The sequence below is a fragment of the Aegilops tauschii genome, chromosome 3 (assembly GCF_002575655.3).
Source record: "Aegilops tauschii subsp. strangulata cultivar AL8/78 chromosome 3, Aet v6.0, whole genome shotgun sequence".
Taxonomy (NCBI): Eukaryota; Viridiplantae; Streptophyta; class Magnoliopsida; order Poales; family Poaceae; genus Aegilops; species Aegilops tauschii.
In genome coordinates this window covers 157,774,166-157,782,359 of record NC_053037.3, presented here as the reverse complement: position 1 = coordinate 157,782,359, position 8,194 = coordinate 157,774,166, and positions in this window count along the sequence as shown.

Here is an 8,194-nt window from a genome sequence, read left to right as displayed (position 1 = left end):
ACCATGTCATCATGTGCATTGCATTTGCATACATGTTCGTCTCATGCATCCGAGCATTTTCCCCGTTGTCCGTTTTGCAATCCGGCGCTCCCATCTCCTCCGGCGCACCCCTCTTGTTTTCTTTCGTGAGCGGGTGTCAAACGTTCTCGGAATGGACCGAGGCTTGTCAAGTGGCCTTGGTATACCACCGGTAGACCACCCGTCAAGTTTCGTTCCATTTGGAGGTCGTTTGGTACTCCAACGGTTAACCGGGTAACCGCAAAGTCCGTTTGTGTGTTGCAGTAAAACCCCCCTTAAAACCAGACCAAAACCCACCAAACTCTCTTCCATGCTCTAGGTCGTTCTATCACGATCGTGTCGGCGAAAACCGCACCTCATTTGGACTCTCCTAGCTCCCTCTAGCTATATATATGCATCCCCTCCCGAAAACTTTCGCAGATAAAACCCTAACCCTATCCCTCCGCGCCGCCGGACACGTCCGCCGCCGGCCGGACGCTTCCGCCGCCGCCACGTGGCGCGCCACCGCCCGCCGCCAACGCCGGCCCGCGAGCCCGCGTGGGGCCCTCCGGGCCCGTCTCCGCCCGCGCCCCGCCTCCTTCCTCCCGAGCCGACGCCGCCGCCCGTCTTCTCCAGCGTCGTCGCCCCGCCGCCATCGTCGCTGGCAGGAGCCGCACCACCGTCGCCAGCGAGCTCGCCCGTCGCCGCCCCGCGCCCCTTCTCCTCCTTCCTCTCTCTCAGGTATCTCTTCCTCTCTGCAGTGCGCCGGGCACCGCCTCACCTCCATCTCCGGCGAGCCGAACCCTAGCTGAGCCCCGATCGGATCTGGAGAGCACCGACGGTTGACTTTTCCCCGCATCCCGAAATTTCCCCAAGTCTTTTGCATTTTCACATTATATACCCCTGTTCATCGTGGCATAACTCTTTGCATATAGCTCCGTTTCGCGCGTGTAATTTATCGAAATGTTCGCCTCGTGATGCTCTAAATTTTGTTCCATTGCACCATGTTCATTAGAGGCCATCTTGATGCCCAAATCTCTGGTGCAAGAGTGCTAGTTGCTGTTATCTGCTGTTACTTATCAGAACTTGGAGATTTGTTATTTTTGTATCATTTAATCTGTGCATCTTATGGGCATGAGCTCTACATGTGTTTTGTTGTATGCTATGCCATCTTTCCAAGGGTGTATGCCATGTATTTTTTTGATCTCTGTGGTGACTAGCACAAGCATGCAAACTAGGCTCCGTAATGTTTCTGATTTCAGGGACAGTAATTTCTCCAAGTCCTTGTCTGCTGTTATTTTGTTGCCATGTAAACTTGATGCTACAGAGAGATCCATACCTATTTTGGAGATGTTCAGTAAGGATGTTTTGTAGATATTTTTGTAATTGATCCATTACTGGCCTTGTTTGCAATTATGGAGTGCCATAGAATGACTCAATCTTGCTCTACTTTTGCTATAAAATATTTCTGGCAGATTCTTAACATGATATGCAATTTTGCCAAGCTTGTTCTAGTTGTCTCATACATGCTATGTATTTGCTCTTGCCATGGATAGATTCATAAAAATGCCATCTTTCTGTAATTATGCTTGTTTTGTCATGCATTGCTTTGTGGTGAGTGCATTAAGCTCACCAAGATGCCTTCATATTATTGTTTCTGCCATGCTCTGTTTTCTGCTAAGTCTGAAACCTGTTAACGAAACTTGCTATGTTTACAAGGTTTCCATCATATCTTATGGTCCTTTTTGGCTTATGGTCAGTAAGGGACTTTTGTCATATGCATTTAGTAGAATACTTCCATGCCTTGTTTTGCTATGTTAAGTTCCTGTAGCATGTTGATTTCGTGTTCTGAACATTGCTACCTGATGCTGTTTTCTGCCATGTCCAGTAATTTCACCAAGTCTGTGAACCTGTTATCTTTTGCACTTTTGCCATGCTTGTTTGAGCTTGTTATGTTGTTATCTATCCGTAGCTCAGTGTTCATATTTTGTCAAGCATCTCCTGTAGATTACTGCCATATGCTTTGTTGCTACGTTGGAGTGCTGTAGCATTGTTACTTGTTGCATTTTAAGTGCTATCTTGCTGTTAATCGCATATTCGTGTCATTCTTGTTTTGCTTGCCATTTGCAAACCGTGCATCCGTTTCCGGTGATCTTTATATCAATTTCAACCGAAATCATCTCATCTTTCCAGTGGCATGCTTGGTTTGCCAAGTTACTGCCTTGTTCATCATTTTCCTTCGGAGCACGCATATACATCGCATATCATATCTCGCATATCATACATGTTTTGCATCATGTTGCTTGTGCATTTCCCGTGATTGATTGTGGTTCCATTGATTGTGTTCTTGTCTTGGGTAGAGCTGGGAGACAAGTTCGTGAATGAGGAACCTGTTGAGTACGCTTACGAGGATCAAGCTTTCGACAACTCTGAGAACCTTGCAGGCAAGATGACCACCCCTCGAAATCACTTCTATCTTTGCTTTGCTAGTTGTTCGTTCTATTGCCATGCTGCGCTACCTACCACTTGCTATATCATGCCTCCCATATTGCCATGTCAGCCTCTAACCATCCTTTCCTAGAAAACCGTTGTTTGGCTATGTTACCGCTTTTGCTCAGCCCTTCTTAAAGCGTTGCTAGTTGCAGGTGAAGTTGAAGTTTGTTCCATGTTGGAACATGTACATGTTGCGATATCACAATATCTCTTATTTAATTAATGCATCCATATATTTGGTAAAGGGTGGAAGGCTCGGCCTTATGCCTGGTGTTTTGGTCCACTCTTGCCGCCCTAGTTTCTGTCATACCGGTATTATGTTCCTTGAGTTTGCGTTCCTTACGCGGTTGGGTGATTTATGGGACCCCCTTGACAGTTCGCCTTGAATAAAACTCCTCCAGTAAGGCCCAACCTTGGTTTTACCATTTGCCACCTAAGCCTTTTCCCCCGGGTTTTCGCGTGCCCGAGGGTCATCTTTATTTAAACCCCCGGGCCAGTGTTCCTCTGAGTGCTGGTCCAAACTAGAGCCACTTGCAGCGCCACCTTGGGGAAACTCGAGGATTGGTTTTAGTTGTACGTAGTGTTCATCCGGTGTGCCCTGAGAACGAGATATGTGCAGCTCTTATCGGGATTTGTGGGCACATTCGGGCGGCTTTGCTGGTCTTGTTTTACCATTGTCGAAATGTCTTGTAAACCGGGATTCCGAGACTGATCGGGTCTTTCCGGGAGAAGGTTTATCCTTCGTTGACCGTGAGAGCTTATGATGGGCTAAGTTGGGACACCCCTGCAGGGTAATATCTTTCGAAAGCCATGCCCGCGGTTATGAGGCAGATGGGAATTTGTTAATGTTCGGTTGTAGAGAACTTGTCACTTGACCCAATTAAAATACATCAACCGCGTGTGTAGCCGTGATGGTCTCTTCTCGGCGGAGCCCGGGAAGTGAACACGGTTTGAGTTATGTATGACGTAAGTAGGAGTTCAAGATCACTTCTTGGTCATTTCTGATGACGACCGTTCCGTTGCTTCTCTTCTCGCTCCCATTTGCGTATGTTAGCCACCATATATGCTTAGTGCCTGCTGCAGCTCCACCTCATTACACCATCCTTTCCTATAAGCTTAAATAGTCTTGATCTCGCGGGTGTGAGATTGCTGAGTCCTCGTGACTCACAGATTCTACCAAAACAGTTGCAGGTGCCGACGATGCCAGTGCAGATGATGGGATCGATCTCAAGTGGGAGTTCGATGAGGAACGTGGTCGTTACTATGTGTCTTTTCCTGATGATCAGTAGTGGAGCCCAGTTGGGACGATCGGGGATCTAGCATTTGGGGTTATCTTATTTTCATTTGGATCTTGACCGTAGTCGGTCTATGTGTGTATTTTGGATGATGTATGAATTATATTTATGTATTGTGTGAAGTGGCGATTGTAAGCCAACTCTTTATCCCATTCTTGTTCATTACATGGATTGTGTGAAGATGACCCTTCTTGCGACAAAACCACAATGCGGTTATGCCTCTAAGTCGTGCCTCGACACGTGGGAGATATAGCTGCATCGTGGGCGTTACATGGGTTGTCGTCAACCGAGAACACCGATTAGTGAATCGAATCACCCCTGTGATTCAGTATTCCTAGTACTTTGTTGTTGAGAAGTTTAATACTCCATCACGTCATTCCTAGCCTGATCGGCTATATCATTTTGTGCTAAATTTTAACTGTGCTGCCTGGTCCTTCTTCTCGGAGCACAATTTTCGACGATGAGATAACCTTATGCCGATCTTCCTCGTCGTATCATTTCGCCTTGAACCGCAAGCTTGGTTTAGAGTTTGTGTCGTACCCGTGGTTCCAATAACCTTTCGCTTCATCATTCCTTTGACTTGATGTCATCGCCGATCGATTACATCTTCAGGTAATCTCTCGACAAATGTGTTGTGATCATCATCAGCATTCTGAGCTCTTCCAGGATATCAATTGAATTCATGATGAGAAATACCATCCTTGCCCTCGATGATTTGTGTTGTCATCGACCACTTTATTGCCTTCCCTCCAACACAAACTTGTTCGTGTTCTGTGTTATACCTTGAGTTCCGTGCTATCCAGCATTTGTTCTTCTTTACCTTGGAGTATTGCCATATTTTATGTCAAGATTGTCATGAGGATTACTCCACCTCTTAAGAATTCTTGGTATAGTGATACTTCTCACCATCACCATTCTTTCTTGGTTCCCGTGTTGATTCCAACAAGTGAACGGTGTTGTTTGGATTCTTCCCTTCTAGCAACCCTATTGCTTTGAAGTTAATGGTCGACATTTCATTCTTAGACCATTGGTTATCGAATCAACATTATAACATCGGTCCTGCTACCTAAGCCCATATTTCGGGTGCACCTTTCAACCAAGGTTTAAATTGGGTATGTTTTCCTTGAGCATATCCCCTTATATCATTTGATCTGACAAATGTTATCTCTTTGTTCACATGATTGTGGAAATCCATCTTTTTGGAAATCTCGAGGATTGTCGCTGACTCCATCAGCTACCCCCTCATCCTCTCCTTGGTTTAAATGATGAACTCGTGTGTCGGAACTCGCTCCATAGTTCATTTCCCGAGAATCTTACATTGTCATCTCGTCAATTTGTGTTGCACCTTTTCTTCCTAGGTATCCTACCACCAACCAGAACTGAATCTCGGTCTGGTACGATGGTTGGAACATATTTTCCAAGAAATATAACCCTGGTCTTTATGTGACCCGGTAAGGTGATGTCGTGCCTAGCACACCTGGCCGGAGGCCCTGTTGTTATAGATTCCTTTTCAGCAAGGTTATCCATTCTTCCATGAGGAAATTGTAAGACTTAATTTATAAGTTGTTTCCGATGGATCCTTTGTATCCAAAGTCTGACCTTTGCTTGAAGACCATGCCAATGCTATCTCGAAGCATGTATGTGGTACTCCGATTTTCAATAAGAACATCTGCAGCACAATGCTAAATTTTCTTTATCAAATTATCCAAACACCATTGTATGGTAATGTCATGAGATTTCTCCCCCTTTTCCTAAAGGGTTTTCTGCATTATATCCTGTCGTGGATATCATGCTCTGTTTGTCCTTGGGAAGGATATACCCCTGAATAATGTGTTTAAACACATTTTCCTTTCCATTGTTCTATTTAATCTGATGATCACCTTTTCCTTTGCATTGTTTTGTTTAACCTTTCTGGTGATCTATATGATCTAAGCAGTAATAATTCACTGCTTATGTAAACACCTCGGGGTACAACTATGTCAGTGAGACCCTGTTTCTACTGTTGATGACTTTCCGGTAACCGCCAATGGACGAGAACTTTGCCTATTGGTCTGCCTCGTTCAACGAGCAGGAAAATGGTTCTCTTCATCCCTCACCCTTGGTACCGATGTTGTTGCCGACATAACTGACAGGCTATCCTCTGGCATGCCTTACTTACATGATCGTGCAAGATGTCACCACACTTCCTACTCTTAACCCACATGGTGGGCCCATAACCCACAGTTCCACAGGATCGAAACCTGACTCTCACGTATACCCCCTGTTCCCAAAGTTATTCCTCGCGTGTGGCCTCGTATGGGATTCATGAGCCACCGTCAGAGAGATCATCAATTCTGGTATCAGACGCAGTACTTATTATCATGCCCTGAAACCCTTTCACCTTCTAATTGGGCATCGAACGATTGCTTTTCCGCGTGATACTTCTTACTATACCTTCTTGCTTGGCTCTCGATGTGTTTCATTTGACCAACTCGAGAGATACCCCTGTGTTCATTCATGGGATAACCCCCAATGGTTAACCCTTATAGCATTCTATCATTGTCAAACTGCCCCTTACCTATTCGTAAGTACGAGACAGACCCCGAAGAAAGGATGCGACTTCGTCAAGATGACCTGAAGTAGGAAAATGAAGACATCAACGACATGGATCAACTTCTTCACGAAGAGAAAGCCAGGATGAGAAGACCCGCTAGATTCGTAACCAAATCCTTTCCCCCTTTCACTACCTCTTAAATCTCGGGACGAGATTTCTTGTAGTGGAGGAGAATTGTGACGCCCGGATAATTAGGCTATAGTAATCCCCCGTTAATGATGCCACGTCACCTCTGTCACTGTAGTTAATCTCGAGTTAGTTCAAAAACCGATTCAAAATTCAAATTCAAAATCAAGTCAAACAATTAAAGTTTTCAAAAGTCAAAACTAAAATGTTCTCAATGTGACAAATAAATCATGGATAATACTGGTGGAGAAACCACACTTTTATAACATGTTTAAATACTCTAAAATGAATAAAACGGTAGCAAATACAATTAGTTAAATGCTTTAAAATAATAAACAATTTCAAAACTAAATTGTTATAAGTATTAAACTATTGTGGCAATGGCTTAATTTGTAGCATCTAGTTAGGTGCCACTTTGGTATTTTACTAAAACTAAGATAAATGGAAACTAAAAGAAAACAAAATTAGAAAAATAAATAAAAGTAAAAGAAACCGAAGAGAGGAAAAGGAACCCCCCCTCACTGGGCCAGATGGCCCAACTGGCTGGCCCAACTGGGCAAAGGCCCAACCGGCCACCCCCACTCCCCATAACCCCCACCCACGGTCAAACCCTAACCCCCCCGGTCACCCCACTTCCCCCCACTCGCCTCCCCCGATCCAGATCGGGATCGGGGCGACCACGCCCCCGCCCCCGACGACCCCGCCGCCTGGATCGACCGCGCCCGCCGTCGCCCGAGGACCTCGCCGGACCTCCTCGCCGGCCTTCCTCCTCCTCCTCGCCGGTCTGCCTCCTCCACGACGCGTCGTCTCCGCCTTCCTCCTCGAGCCCCGTTGCCCCGAACCCTACCCCTGCCGTGAGCCACGATCTCCTCCTTCTTTCCCCGTCCCCATGAACACACCGCGCGCTCGCACGCCCGGCCGCCGTCTCGCTCGCGTAAGCCACTGCCCCGCCTCGCCACGCGCGCACACGTTGCCGCGACACCCTTCCTCGCGCCGCGCCTGGGCCGCAAGCCCCGCCCGTCCTGCTCCTTTGCCAGCCACGCCGCACCCGTCGTCGCCCGCGACGCCAGCTTCTGGCCGCACCGCCCCGTTTCTCCCCGTCGCCGCTAGCCCCCCCCCCCCCCCCCGTCGTGGCCTCTCCCTAGCTCGCCGGCGCCCTGCCGTTCCTGCCCGCAACTGCCCTTGCCATCCGCGTCCGCGGCTTCGCAGCCCCGTGCGTCGCTCGCATCCACTGTCGTTCCCCCATGCGCCGCGCTCTGCTCGCCATCGCGGCCATCCCTCCGCCGCCTCCCCTGGCCGCCGGCGCCAGCGTGTGCCATGCGCGCCCAGCGCCGCTCGGGCAAGCGCCCGTCCCAGCGCCCCGCCCCGCTGCATGCCTGTGCTCATTAGCGCCCGAACCCGCTAGGCCTCCCTATGGGCCTATGACAAATGGGGCCCAGCCCCAGAATGTTTTTTTATAAAATAAAAGGAAATAAAATTAATAATTAATTAATTAGTGAATTAATTAAGTTAATTAATCATGTTTAAATAATCTAATTAACTAGTTAGTTTAATTAAACAGTAATTAGATTAGCTAAATCCTGATTAACCTAAATAGAGTATGACATGCGGGACCCACACGTCAGATTGACCGAGTCAACACCCTGTTGACTGCTGACGTCATGTTGACGTCATGATGATGTCAGCAGAC